Source organism: Peromyscus leucopus, chromosome 10 (assembly GCF_004664715.2).
Source record: "Peromyscus leucopus breed LL Stock chromosome 10, UCI_PerLeu_2.1, whole genome shotgun sequence".
Lineage (NCBI taxonomy): Eukaryota > Metazoa > Chordata > Mammalia > Rodentia > Cricetidae > Peromyscus > Peromyscus leucopus.
In genome coordinates, this window is record NC_051071.1 from 28,165,110 (window position 1) to 28,181,145 (window position 16,036).

Below are 16,036 nucleotides of genomic sequence, written 5' to 3' on the forward strand. Positions count from 1 at the left end.
ATTTTGTGGGCAGCTTTTGTCTTAACATATTTCTAAAGGATGCACAACACAGCCAATAATTGCATGGTTCTTTTTAATTTACAGATCGACTTTGTTAAAGATGTCTCAAGTTATCTTTTTGCTTACAATAACCCCAGGAGATAATTATCACTATGCTTAAAATATACCAATTAGAGTAAGGGAAAGGACCAGCCTCCCCCCTCTACTCCCCAGGCTGAGAAAAGTGCCTCTCAAAGGCTTACAAAGCCTGCAGGACTAGCCTAAGACTTTTCTATGTTCCTACTGCTGCCTCTCCTCATCCACCTCTGTAAATGACCAGTGGTTCATGGTGATTCTATTTTCTACACTGGTGTCCAGCAGCTGATTCAGCATAAGAGAAAACACATCACACCAGGCAGAGCTGGTATAGAATCATGCCTCTGTCTCCTCTCCACCTTCGTGCTGCACGAACAGGCAACACAGGTCTCCTGGGCCTTGGTGCGGGAGATTAGATTTTACGATGCTGACAATGTCTCTCTGGAGGGCCGTGTTTCACCTCATGTGCAATGAAAGCCTGTTTACAGGGTTCTACCTGGAAAGAACACAGCATGCCTAACTGCCTGGCCGTGATTCACCTCTAGGAGTCTCTCTTGGCAACATCTGTTCAGTTTGCCTTTTCTCTTTTGCATGATGCTTTTAAGATTATATCACAGATCCTCTGAGAATGAAAACCCCACACACACCAGTGTTCTACCAAGGCATAATGAATAATAAGCATGGGGGTTGAGATCTGACAATGCATCAGACTCTACCGTTTTTCTCCACAGCTTCTTGTCTGTGTCCTTTTAACAGCAGGAGGACTAAGGCTAAGACTTGAATTTTATGCTCTCAGCAACTGTAGACACTTGGTAGATAATATGCCACATTTTTAAACTATGGACCTTCCAGAATAACTACTACCTTCCTTTAATATTCATATTTTGTCCCTCAACTTCCAGAGAGGCCTTGGCGTGAAGCTCACTGTCAAGGGCAAGGGCTAGTTTTCCAGAATAATATTCCTCTCCCTTTATGACCATGGTGATTTATGCATTACTTTTGTCATGGGGTGTATTCACTGTGATTTTTCTCAATAACCTCTCTAAAGCTAGCATGAATTATCTTCTGAAAGATTTGGTATGCAGTACAGTTTTACGCACTTCCTTAAGAACTCTGACCCTGTGTAAAACTAATCCCAAATAAATTTTCATTTCTGAACACACTGCTTTGCATATGAAAATTTATCATGGTCATACAATTCCCTTTATGCTAAGCCTTATTTTAGAGGTTGTGTGACCATGGGTGCCAGGCACCAGTGTAGGAATTGTGTCCTGGGCATCTCACAGGCCCCAGCAGTTCAACTCAGCCGACTTCATCTGAGTAGGCTTTAATTAGTCAGACTGTGCAAAACCAACTCCTGGGTCACTCACTAACTGCTATTTAACTTTGCACACATCTCAACCTCTCTGAGTCTCATTTTCCTCATCTGCTAAAGGAGGCCCAGTTCTAATAATGGCACTCTTCTGATGCATTCTGGTGATAGATTAAATAGAACTAAATGAACCAATTTATGGTAAGTGCAGGGCATAATGTCTACCACAAAGGGATTGCATGAAATTGTCATTATTATTATTAGAGATAGAGTTCCTTAGAAGTTGAATTAATCTCAAATAAGCTTGGGAAAATGTATTTCTGTAAAATCCAGAATTTTCTGTTATTACAAAATTTCAAAGAAGTCACTGAGATGCAGTGGAAAGAATGTATGTATTATGACCAGATGTCCTGTCTCTCAGGCTGTGCTCTTTGACTTATTAGAGGCCAAGGTTTCCTGTTATCCTGAGGTCTGTGGGCTTTTGTTCGTGACAATGCATAATCCAAGTAGCTGCTGTCAGTGTTTGTCATGAGGACAGTGACTGTAGAAACAGTCTCCAGGGCAGAGTTTTCCAATGCTTAACTCCTCAAGCCATTTTTCAAAATACATCACAAAGAAGTCCAAAGAATAATTGAAGAAAACAAATAACAACAGGGCTGATCTCTTGAAGCAGGGATGAGTGAAAGCTCAGGGTATTCCAACCCTACCCTCCTCCATCCTTTCCCAGTGAAAAGGGTTCTTCTAGAGGATTAAACTCTCAACACAGAAGTGATTTGCAGGCCTCGAGGAATGAGGGCCTGCAAATGCTTCTGGTAAATGTCTTTCTGTCTGTGGTTCCCAATATTTCCACACTACTGTGCTTTTCCTGGACTTGAGAAGATTCCAGTGACTCTAGTCATGGGAAGAAGGGCTGTCTGAGTCTGGTCCAAGTAAGCGCTATTTGGACTACAGACAAGAGTGAATGGAGAGTGGAATACTGAGTCTGGTCAGCTACCGTGCTGAAGACACCATAAAATTAGGTGGTGTAAAGCTGGAATTGTGAAGTTTGAGTCTTTCTAGAGATAACGTTGCAGCATTTTATTGAAGATCAATTCATTGATGACTAATCCATGTGACAAAGTAAGTAGGGAAAATATAACCAGAGGGTTTCAAATCTGAAGGGGTTTCAGTACTAAGTTACTCCTAAATTGGTTTGTTAAGTTCAAGAGGGTCTAGGAGCTTACCCAACTACCACATGTAGTCAGGTTACTTGACTCATCCTGAAGTAGGTTAGGAATCATCCTGCTTACATTTTTGTTGACTTGACACAAGTCATTTGGAAAGAAGGATTCTCAAGTAATATGATTAAATTGCCGTCAATCCACGGAATCACCTTAATGATCAAAGGAATTTATTTGGGAGTTAACTCACAAGACAGAAATAAGGGATTATAGCAGGATCCGGGAAGGGTGAGGCAGGGTCTGAGTTCTGCCTTGGTCTGTCTCAGCATCCAAAATTCATGAGGTAGAGAGAGCATATACATGTATCCCAGGTCTTAAGGTTCCCTGGTGGCCACACTCAAGGGACAGGTATCTAGCAGCTACCTACTGCGTCACTAGGGATGGTGCTTCAGGACATGGCACAAACAACCACCCACTACACTTAAGTGAGAAAAATGCTTCAATAAGATTGCCTGTAAGCAAGTCTGCAGGACATTGTCTTGGTTATATTGACATGCATGGGCCTCGTCTGTGGGGAGGGTGATATCCCACCCAGGTGCAAGCAGTCCCAAATTGTATAAGAAAGCATACTGAGTAAGCCACAAGGTGCAAACGAGTAAGCAGTGTTCTGTTCTTGCCTCCAGATGTCTGTCCTGAGTACCTGCCCTGACTTTCCTCAGTGATGGAGTATGACCTTAGAGTTATAAGCTGAAATAAGCCCCCTTTTCCCCAAAGCTGCTTTTGGTGATCGTATTTTATTACAACAATAGAAGTCCTGGCTATGACAGAGACAATAGTCAGAAAAACTCAATTGTGTTTAAGATGATGAGGTAATCTCTCTGCGGCACTTTCACACAGTTTCTCTGGATAATGGGAAAATAAATCAAGCAGATAAATACCTTTGTTAAGATTCATTTTTAGTTTTAATTTTCTGTATTTGTGTATCTCTGTGTGGGTATGTGCACAAGAGTGCAGGAGCCTGCAGAGGCCACAAGAGAGCAGTGGATCCCCAGAGTTTCAGTTATAGACACTTGGGAGCTGCCTGACATGGATGCTGGGAATTGAACTTGGGTCCTCTTCAAGAACCGTAAAGGCTCCTAATCTCTGAGCCTTCTCTCCAGCCACATGAGTACCTTTGAAGGAGATGGGTGGAAGATGGCAGAGGATAGGTGGATAATTAGGAATTCCAATGCACCTGGCATTAGTCTAAGTCCCTTATGTACAACACTTCTTTTAGTTACTACCACTAAGTCCTCAGCATTTAGTCCACTTTTACATATTTACATCACTGGGGATGTTGTGGAGTTGAGAAATCAGTTGTCTTATATAAAGTTACCTAGCTAGTGTGGTAGAATGGAAGAGCTTATACGCATCTGATTCCAAAGCCCAAGTTTCCCTTGTTAGTTTTTGAGATAAGTTTTTTGTTGTTGTTGTTGCTGTTGTTATTGCTTGTGTGTGTACTTCAGCTTTCTTCAAAGTCAATGATTCTCCTGCCTCCACCTCCTGAGTGCTGGTGTTACCAGTCACACCCAGTCAGAACTCAGAACTCTAATTTCTTTTCTTTTCTTTTTTTCTTTTTTTTTTTTGGTTTTTCAAGACAGGGTTTCTCTGTGTAGCTTTGTGCCTTTCCTGGAACTTGCTTTGTAGACCAGGCTGGCCTCAAACTCACAGCGATCCGCCTGCCTCTGCCTCCCAAGTGCTGAGATTAAAGGAGTGTACCACCACTGCCCGGCCCAGAAGTCTAATTTCTAAGAACCACAAGAGACTTTCAACATCACAGAATGTGACAGAGAAATAGAAACACACTGGAATGTCTGAACATGGCCTTGGTGTGATGAGTGACCAAAGCCCCATGTTGAAAGACATTTGTTTCTGTATGGCCACCTGCCCAGAGCTTGAAATCTTACATATTCACCCTCTTTCTCTTAGTGTCTCTGCCACCCACACTCTTCCTTAATCCAGTCATCACCCATTGGCTTGATGTCCATTGTCTCCTCTGTCATGGGAGATACTTGCCTTTCTCTAACTCATTCTTACAACTCATTCTTAAAAACTGCATGAGTCACATCTATCTCCCATTTACTAGTTTCTTTTCCTGGTGCTTTGACAAAAATACCCGATAAAAGCAACTGAAGGAAGTAAAGACTTATTTTGCCACAGTTGGAGGGTAGATAAAAGTTTCTCTCGTAGTCTGAAGGTAGATTTTTCTCTTGATAAAGGAACAATAAAAGTGAACATCTTGTTTGTAAATAGGTATCTAGTAACTAGTGGTAAACTTGAAATGGTAGAATTCTTTAAAGCCTAATTCTAGGTAGCCTTAAGAAAATGTATCTTAATTATTTTTGAACCTGTATTCACCTTGTTTTTTTCAAATATCTTAAGTTATATTTTCTTTTTCAGAGCTGCTTCTTATTTGGGGCTACCTTTTTTTTTTTTTTTTTTTAATTGAGGCGTAATTCATAATAGGGTATAGTGTTTTGATGAGACTTTTTACAACTGTGGCTGGATGTCTTTCTTTAGTCTACCAAGAAGGGCCATTTTACTTTTTTAGAGTTACTTTTTAAAGTCATGAGGTCAACAACTTGGATTACTATGCTTGTAAGTACTAATGCAAATTAAAACCCAAGTTGACCTCCAGCAGCAGTTCATTCTATGTTGACAGTGAGAGAACACTTTGCCTGTTAGGATACTGTTACTCGTGGACTGAAATGCTGAAGAAACCCCTCCCCCTATTTTGTTTTTTGCAAAAATCAAGGTATATTCTTGGGTTTCCTGGTTGACCTCAACAGATAAACTGAGCTGATAGTTTTAGTTCAGAAATGATCTGAATGTAGATTTACAGTCTACGTGTACAGCTGGCTAAGTGAGATCGCTTTCACAGTTCTGCATGTATCCCATCGGCTCCCCATTAGTCACTGAACTCTTAAAACTGGTATTGTAACATTATCACAATGTTTTGTACCAATTTTATAAACTTTACAGTGCAATATGTGTTCCTTTTCTGAGGCAAACCAAAGGTATATTTCTCAAGGTTCTGCTGCTAACAGCAGCGTTGATGGAGGATTTTTTATACATTTGTAATAGATAGAAATAAACCAGAAAGAAAGAAGAAAAAAAAAGTGGTGGAGGAAAAGGTGAACACTGCAAGAATACTCAAAAGGGCTGAGAGTTTCAAACGCCAAGAATGGCTTTGCATAGTAAATGGAATAGAACAGCTCTGAACTATAGCTTACTTTTCCTGGTTTGGTCTGACAGAATGATTGAATGCTTTTGTACAAAAATCAGAGCCTTAAAAACAAGGATTTGGTGAGATTGTAAAATGGTGTGCCACTTTGGCAAAACAGTTTGGTGGTTGGTCAAAATGCAAAACATTGTTACTCTGTTACTCAACATTTCTACCCTTCGGAATATATCCTCAAACTACTGAAAATGTGCACCTATAAAACATGTACATGAAAGTTTATAGCAGTATGTTGCTAATAGTAAAAAAGTTAAAACAACTCAAATAGCTATCAAATACTGGAGAGAAATAAAATGTGGCTTATTCATACAATAGAATATTACTAAGACATAAAAATGAATGAGAAACTGACAGATTAAATGACTTTGGTGAACCTTCATAATTTCATTTGTAGATCTTTCCATTTCTAATATATAAATACATTTGGGGTTATAAATTATAAATGTACTGCCTCCTGTCAACATTGTATACTTCTATTTGATGATTTCTGTGTCAAACATTATATGGAAATGTTTCCAAGTATTTTCTGTATTAACTGTGAATGAATAGAACAAAATAAATTGCCTGTGATGGAAAATAAATAAATAAATAAATAAATAAAAATTAAAAAAAAAAAGTTTCTACCTCATGATGGTGGGGTGGGATCGTAGCTGGACAGTGGGGCAGCTGGCCACATTGTTTACACAGTCAGGAAGCAGGGAGAAAGATGGAAGCTGGTCCTTTACTGATTCCTTCTCCTTTCCTGTCTATTCAGTACAGGAAACTAACTGCAGGGTGGTGCCACTCACATTCAGTGTGTGTCTTTTTCCCAAGTGAAACTTGTCTGACACAGCCTTCCGGCACCCAGGCACATATTTCTAAGTGAACTCCACTTAGCAATGAGAATAACCATAACTTCTCCTACCACAGCCACCTCACTTGCTTCTAGTTCTAGATTCGGCAAGATAGAACGAGGAACACACCAGGGTCTGAAATGACATTTGGTTTTCTTTTTTTTTTTTTTGGTTTTTCCAGACAGGGTTTCTCTGTGTAGCTTTGCGCCTTTCCTGGAACTCACTTGGTAGTCCAGGCTGGCCTCGAACTCACAGAGATCTGCCTGGCTCTGCCTCCCGAGTGCTGGGATTAAAGGCGTGCGCCACCACCGCCCGGCAACATTTGGTTTTCTAAGAAGTTGCCAGTGATACCTAGCTACTCTCTAGATTTGAGTTGGTATGTCTCACAGGAAGGTGACTTCATGCATGATTTTAGGGACCTGAGCTGCTCAGAGTCCAGGTAGCTCAGCTGAGACAGAGCCTCTGAATAATTTCCCCCAAAGATACTGCTACCTCCTCCTCTTCCTCCCTCCTCCTTCTCCCCTCTTCTCTCCATCCCTGCTTCTTCTCCTCTCCTCTTCCTGATCCCTTCCTCTTCTTCTTTGAAGAATGAAATGTATTTTAAAAGATACTTTTTTATTATTTTAACTATTTATACCTGTTTGTGTCTGAAAGGGCCGATCTCCAAAATATATAAAGAATTCAAGAAACTAGACATCAAAATACCAAAGGATCCAATTAAAAAATGGCTACAGAGCTAAATGAAGAATTCTCAACAGAAGAATCTCAAATGCTCAAAAAACATTTAAGGAAATGTTGAAAATCCTTAGTCATCAAGGAAATGCAAATCAAAACAACTCTGAGATACCATCTTACAGCTGTCAAAATGGCTAAGATCAAAAACACTGATGACAGCTTATGTTGAAGAGGATGCAGAGCAAGGGGAATACTCCTCCACTGTTGGTGGGAATAAAAACTTGTACAGTTACTTGGAAATCAGTATGGTGATTTTACAAAATTGGGAATCAATCTACCTCAAAGACCCAGCTATACCACTCTTGGGCATATACCCAAGGGATACTCAATCATACCACAAGGACATTTGCTCAACTATGTTCATAGCAACATTATATATAATAACCAGAACCTAGAAACAACCTAGATGCCCCTCAACCGAAGAATGGATTTTAAAAATGTACATATACACAATAGAGTACTACTCAGCAGTGAAAAAACAATGACATCATGAAATTTGCAGGCAAATGGATGGAACTAGAAAATATCATCCTGAGTGAAGTAACCCAGATTCAGAAGGACAAACATAGTATGTACTTACTCATAAGTGGATACTAGATATAAATCAAAGGATAACCAGACTACAACCCACAGCTCCAGGGAAGCTAGCTAACAAGGAGGACCCTATGAGGGATGCATGGGTCACCCTGTGAAGAAGAAATGGTTGAGATCTTCATGAGTAAACTGGGGGTGAGAGGAGCAATGGAGGGTAGAGGATTGGGGATGAGAACATAGAGAATGGGATGGTTGGGGTGGAACAAGGATGGAGTGGAAGAACAATGAAGGAGATACCATGACAGAGGGAGACATCATGGGGACAGGGAGAAACGGTGCTACAGAAGTTCTCAGGAATCCACAAGGATGACACCAACTATAGTGGAGAGGGTACTTGAACTGGCTTACCCCAGTAATCAGGTTGGTGAATACTCTAACCATCATCATAAATCCTTCATCCAGTAACTGATGGAAGCAGATGCAGAGATCCACAGCCAAACACCAGACTAGCTCCAGCAGTTCAGTCAAAGAAAAGAGAAGAGGGATTCTATGAGCAAGGGGCATTAAGATCATGATGGGGAAACCTACAGAGACAACCAAGTCAAACTTGTGGGAACTTATGAACTTTAGACTGACAGCTATGGAGCCTCCATGGGACTGCATTAGGCCCTCTGCATAAATGAGACAACTGTGTAGCTTAATCTGCTTATGGGGCCCCCTGACAGTAGGATTAGGATCCATCCCTGGTGCATGAGCTGGCTTTTTGGAGCCCACTACTTATGGGAGGACACCTTACACAGCCTTGATGCAGGGGGAGGGGCTTGGACTTGCCTCAACTGAATGTGCCAGACTCTTGTGACTCCCCACTGGAGGCCTTACATGTGTCTGAGGAGGCGATATGGGCTTGGGTCGGAGAGGAAGGCTGACGGGGAAGGGGGGGCAGGGGGGGCAGTGGGAAGAGCGAAGAGAGGGGGATCTGTGATTGGTATGTAAAATGAAAAAAATTCTTAATTAAAGAAAGTGTTTGTGTCTGCATGTTTGTGTGTGTGTACAGGTGCTTATAGAGGTCAGAGGTGCTGGATCTACCTAGAGCTGGAGTCACAGGCAATTGTGAGCCAATGAGTGTGGGTGCTGAGAACTGAACCCAGGTCCTTTAGAAGAGAAGCAAGTGTCCTTGACTGCAGAGCCATCTCACTAGCCTACAAGGATCCCTCTTGTTGAGGAAACTTTGGTGGGTCTGTATCCTGGTTTTGGGGATGGCATCAGAAGAGATGTCGTTTCTTTACTGAGTTGAAGTCTCTGACCACATGTCTCTGCTTGGGACTCAGGGTCTAGAAATTTCCCCTTTATTTATTAATGAGCATTTCTCCCATGGCCTTAAAAAAAAGGCAGGAAAGAACAGGAAAAGAAACAGGCCGTTACAAAACAATGCCATGGCTGCTTCCCTGGGGTGCTGAAATAGGTCTCTAGGATCATAAAATGCAAATGAAAATTGAAATCAGGGAAGATAAAAAAGACATGTCTGATGTTTCTCACCACGCAGAGTCTCTCATGTATATGTTGTGTTTCTCCATCTTAAGCCACTGCATATTTGATTGCAGTTCCTGAAACTATGGCTGGCTGTCCCATTGTCTCCACGCTGATGCATACTCATGTTCTTAGTTTTTACCTGTTCCTCAATGGCCCTGCTCAGGAGTTTGTATCATCTTACACACTCCGGTGCAAGTCTCCTGATGGCTCCTGATGAAGCAAATGTGGCTTCTCATTGTTTCCAGAGATCTGAAGCTCTGCTCTTGCTTCTTGCTACGAGGGAAAAATATTTAAAACATCTAATTAAAATTTTCTCCTTAGATTCTAGTTCTGCCCGATGTAGACTTCACATCTATAGACATACATCACTTCAGACCAGCTTCCCAGGAAGTAGATCCTAAGGCACAGGTTAGGGACATGGTGTTTATTACAGAGTGATCCTGAGAGTGGTGGCTGTGTAGCCCTGGACACACAAACACACACACACACACACACACACACACACACACACACACACAAACACAGGGGGGGGGGGCTTGCCTTGAGTGAATATATAGGTCCAGATGGGGCTAGAACGGCCTTTACAATTGTCCAGAGTTGGATAGAGGTGACCAGACCTTTAGGTTTCTTATTTTATTAGTCTTTTGTTATAACTCACCATGGAATGGTGAACAAATTTGGGCAAGGTAGTGTTCTGCAGATAAAGTAATCCCTAAAGACTGAAAGCCCTAAAGACTGAACAATATGGCTGTTACTGTATTGTGGGAAGTACATCAGTGTCCCCATGATCACTAAGATACTTTGTTTAGTCTAGGAGCTAATACTGTTTCAATGTCCACACTCAGCATTGTTTAGGGATGTGTCTACTCATCTCCTTTGTGAAGGCATAGTCACATGCAGTTAAAAGGCATTTATTATAAGGGTACCACAGCTTGGAATGTAGACTAGACACAGAGGTAGGATTATCCTTAGATGGCATCATAGCTCTAAGGGAACCTTGGTCTGTGATTGGTAGTCCAGACCAAAGCAAAGATCCCACATTGGCTGAGTGGTCCACCTCCGGCGATCCTGGTAATCCACACCCCTTGATTTTAGTAGCACAGCAGGAGTTGTGACCCCTTGATGATACCTATGGCTGATCCCACAGTGATTAGCTGGAGCAGCCAGCTTTAGTCCTTGTAGGAGGTTGTCTCTGGAAAGGAGACTGGGTGACAGATCTCCATGACTCACTCCCACAGACTAGACCATACGATACCTAAGTGACTGATGTTATTCTATGATAGGACAGGCAGTGTGCTTTTGGAAGTCAACTATGACCTTCTCTCTAAGAACTCTTTACTCAAACTGAAGCTGCACAAGCTAGCTTACTTATGTCACACACTTACTATATAATCTATCCCCAGGGGGCTCAAGTGTTATGATTGAATCTGAAATGTCCCCAGTAGGCTCATATTTTGGAGACACACTCATCGGTAGGTTGTGCTATCCTGATAGGCTGTGGAGTCTTTATTAGGTAGGACGTAGCTGGGAGAAGAAGGCCGCTAGGAATACGCCCTTAAAGGTTATGCCCACCTCTTGGTCCAGTCACACAGTTTCTGCTTTCTGGTTGGCCTCAGGCAACCAGCTGCTGAAATTCCCACTGCCATAGATGAGTATTGTGATGGATTTACCACAATGGACTGAAAGCCCTCTAAAATCATGAACCCATATAAATTTGGTGGAAGAAATTTTGAGACAGCATAGTATTCAGGCTGTGGAGGATATTTGCTTATTGCTTCTAGCTAGTTCCATAGTAAGAACTGGGAGGAAAATGCAGAGCAGAAGGATTGGAAAATGTCCAGTCGGGGAGAAAGTAGTGTATTTAGTTTCAGGCTAAGCAGTTATAATTATTAAAGTGATTAATACAATTAAAGAAAAGCCAGGCACTTTGCACTGGGAGACGACAGCAGACACATTCAAGGCAAGACCACATCCATTAAAGGCTCCAGGGTATAAAAATACAAACACATTTGAGAAAGCTTTCATTTAAAAGCAGGGAGCTACAGAGTGCCTAGGGAAAAATGTTTCCAAGGCTTAGCTACCCAGGCACTCAGAGTCCACTGGCGCCATGGTCCAAGGGTCAACAGGGACTTCTCAAGCTGATAGCACTACTTAAAGTGGTGGACACGATGATGGTTTTCTAAGCACACAGAATGCAACTTATAGGGTCCCGGGACATGTACTAAGGTTGAGGAAAAATGTCAATGAGGTCAGACAATATGGAGTCTTGTGACAGACACTGCATTTGGGCTCTAAGCAGGCTCTGCACCCAGAGCTAGGTAAGTGAAGCCCAAGCTGAAATGGGCGTTAGGATGTTGATGTTGTTGGCATCCTGGCATGACTGCTGAGGAAAGCTGAGGCACCGAGTGGAACTTCCCCATGAGATATGGCACATACATTGCAAATTTGTAAGGTATAGGAGAAGAAATGCCCACACTGTTTGAGCTGGCATCATGCTATCACTGTGTGTCCTGCATGCCTGGACACAGTGCTACACATAGAGTCTAGCTGTTTCTTTGTATATTGCCATGTGTCCCTCCTACCACTACTGACTGATAGAGTTCTGCTTCCATGCCATTCTCATCATGGGGCACAGGAATATTTCTGAAGTCAGTACCAAAATAAAAATTCCCTTAATCAGCTATTGTGGTCACAGACATGCAAAAGTTACCAACACAGAATAGAACTTGTGGACCAACTAAGCCACACTGTTCCTCTATTTTAAGACCTGAAAATGAGAACCTGAGGCATATTGGTTTGGGTCATTTAGAATAATGGTGGCCAGTGATTAAAGGCACAGACTGGAGCCAGACAGCCTGGGAGCAAAGCACTCCAGCCATTGGCTATCCGAAGGCTAATGCAAATCCTTGAATATTTAAACCCCTCCTCATTATCAGAGGCCACCAGTGCACCCCTTGCTGCCATTGAGATAACCGCTTTGAACCCCTTTCATCCTTAAAGGGCTATAGTCAGTTTTCACAAGAATAGGCACATGCTCCTGTTATAAATTTGCCTTTTATCCCCACAGAACCTCAGCCAGCATATGTCATTGCATCTGAGCATATGCATTCTGGAGGGCACTGCAGACATGCCTTCCTTCTATTCCCACAATGTGTTTCCCACTTTTAGGTAGCTCAGTTCATTAACTATATGTTATTTGCAACAAACAGAGGTTTGTCATGTATGCAAAGCGCATAGTGCTTTTCTCCGAGACTTGCTCTATATTTCTGGGGCCCCCTAACATTTCTTCGCCCTTTCCTCATCTCCAATCTAATAAATCTCACACTCAAACTACAGTTGGTGACTGTCTCACATGGATTAAGGATCATTTGTGCCTATGTCCATACTCCTTTTTCAGTGCTCTAAGGTCTGAAACATATGTGGATATCTACATTACTTTTTCTATTTTGCTGTTAAGGTTTGCAATTCTGTGTGTGTGTGTGTGTGTGTGTGTGTGTGTGTGTGTGTGTGTGTGTGTGTGGAGAGAGAGAGAGAGAGAGAGAGAGAGAGAGAGAGAGAGAGAGAGAGAGAGAGAGAGAGAGAAACAGTGAAGGTCATATTAAAGAAAGCTAAGTGTTTTCTTCTTCACTGTACCAGAAAAATGTGTTTGTAGCTTGGCTGATGGGCCTTTAAGAGCACCAAGTATTTTTCCCATTGTTACATATATAGCCTTTTAGACTAAATATTGACAAAAGCCACCTAAGAGAGGTGTGTTTGTATGTGTCAAGGGTTCGTGCAAATATACTGCATTATTGGTACAAAATGTTCTGGCTTTAACTTTAAAGGCAGCCTCTCTGTCTTTCAGGTCATGCAGGCCTGAGCTGAATCAAGAGATTGCCTGTCCACATTCTATGCTGGATTCTATCTGTGAAAATAGAATTCGAAGCACTAGCAATGTTTATTTCTAGAACACTGGCTTACAGAGGTGCAGCTTGTGAAGCATTTGATCAGTATGTGTAGGGAGGGATCCCTGCATGCATTAGACATTGGCTCAGGCACTAGAGATGGAGATTTAGCCAACTTTGACCTTTGCTCTCAGCTTCCAGAGGTGAGACAGACCCCTGCCTTATTTTAAAGTTGGATATGCAAGCTCTTGGTTAATAAAGGGATTTAGAATTACAGTTAATACTATATGTCAGTGCTGGTTTGTCCTACATGCTTAGGAAATGAATTAAGTAATCTGCTCTTCATTCTTTATTATTACAGTGTAGACGGTAATGCTTATTTTCCAATGTTTCTGTGAATACAAAATGAAACAACATGGCAAAGTACATGACAAAATATCGCTCTTCCCTGACTTATTGTTTTGGATTCCCTCTCTCACCATCCAGTCATTTTGCTTTGTTTTGTTTTCCCTTGTCCTAATTATTAGCATTTTCCACATAAAATTCAGTTTGTAAGAATCTTAGTCCACAGAAACAATTAGTTTTCTAATTGAGAATAGATTCCTGAAAACAAGATAAACATTGGCATTGCATTGTGGACCAAATAAGGGCATGTACTTTATAACTATGTCATTCTTTTGTGGATAGAAATTTCTAGATGGGAAGACTTTCCAGCATCTACAGAGAATGGTGCTGAGAGAAAGCCTATGTTTCTAGAAGCCTGTGTATTTGTTGTTGACGTCCCATGCATGCAGGAGTTCTCTGCCAATATAGAGTGACTACCGTGTATCTCTCTTTACAGCATAATAGCTCTGATTTCACAAGAGCTGCCTTTGTCCCTTGCCTCTTTTGAGACCTTGTACAAGCTTCTGGGCTTGTTGGCATTGTTGGGCTTTTCAATAAAATATACACAATAGTGCCTACTTTCTAGGCCTATAAGGAAGGTCCCATGAGCACCTGTCATGTAACTCATAGCTCTATTTCCTTACAGCTTGATTCTTCACAGTTCCCCACATGTTCTGGAACTCTCTCACTCAAACCCACTAGTGAGCAACAGCTAAACACAGCAACAGTTTTATTACACAGCCAAATGAGGGTGGCTTGAAGTCATACTTAATCCATAAAGCAAGAGCTCATCCTGTTGCTTCCCTGGTTTCTGTGATTTCTTATCTTTTATTGTTAGTGAGAAGGGGCCTTTGTACTGAAAGCAGTGTGCAGACTCGAATCTCAGCTGTGTTCCTGATGCTCATCCTGCAGCTGCTGAACTGCATGGGCCATCCCTCCTGCTTTGTTACAGCAGCCCTGCCTTCTTGCAGCTGTTATGACAGCCTACTGAAGTCATAAAACTACAGCAAAGTACATTTCATTGAGCTGAGAATTCTGGGACCACATTTCTCCCCGGCCCCCCTACGCACCTTAATTTACCAGGCCATGCTGTATCCCTGAGTTGGAAGGAAATTCAATTTTCTCTTGGGTTCCTGCTCAGCCATCCTACCTAGAAGTTTTAGGTTTACATATGCATCCTTAGATGCACAATACTACAAAGAAACTTTCTACCCACTCCCACAGGTACTCAGTACCTAACTAGCACAGAGTTTCTAGTACAGATGCTCACTGGGGAGACAAACAGTTCTCACAGAGCTTTCATTCTCATGGCTGCCCTTCTCAATGAGTTCCTCTTAGGGCTATTCATTGCCTCCTGTGTCCCAGGTCAGGGTCACTTGGTCTATTGGGCTTTTCATAAATTTGAACTTCAAAAGAAAATGGACAGAGTTCAGATTCTTTTCATCCCTCTATGGCTTCCACACTTCCACAGACACTAGGTACATGCTGGGAGAGAGTCTTGAGCCCCAACCTCACCAAATATGCTAGACATTGGGTAGGAGAGCTCCCTGCAGCACGACATTCCCTAACCCAATATCTATCAACTTCTCAAGGCTGAGGTATTTGAAGGAAGGTCGAAGTCACTAGGCAGAAGCAAATGGCAAGTGTTATGTGCAGATGGGAAGTACAGGGATAAAAAGTCACAGCACATTTAGGGAATGAATATCTTGTTGCATGTAGAATGTAAGGTGAGTATTGGGGACATTAGTATCTGAGGCTGAAATGGACATCATAGGAAGTCTACAGAACATATAAAGACCACTGTTAGTGGCTTTGGAGTTTATCACTGACAAGTGAAGCTGTGTCACCATGTACCACAGTGTCTGTGTGGTCAGCCTAGATATTGCAGTCCATAAGAGAATCGTAGGTCCTGTATATCCTGGGATGGTCACACACTTTCAAGACTGGAGAGTGCTGATTTCATTTTGTAAATAATCTTTTAATCCTCAGCTCTTCTTGCCTTTCATGGTTGGGTGAAAAAGCCATCTTAACTTGCTTATAAGCCATGACAATGATGATAATGATGATGACTATGACTATGAGGACTTCCTTAGAGCTTGTCTAAGCCAGGTAGTTGTAGAGTAATAACAACCGAAATCTCAGACACTGAGCTAGCATGAGCATGAAGGGAAGAGGTCTGTATGTTCCCAGGTCCATGCACTGACTTCACAGCTCTTACACAGAGTTCCTGTTCAGGGCTCTCTCCCTTTTGGCTGGGCTCTGAGGTTCTTCTTGATAGGATTTGTGCTTTTCATTATTGTAGTTTGAGT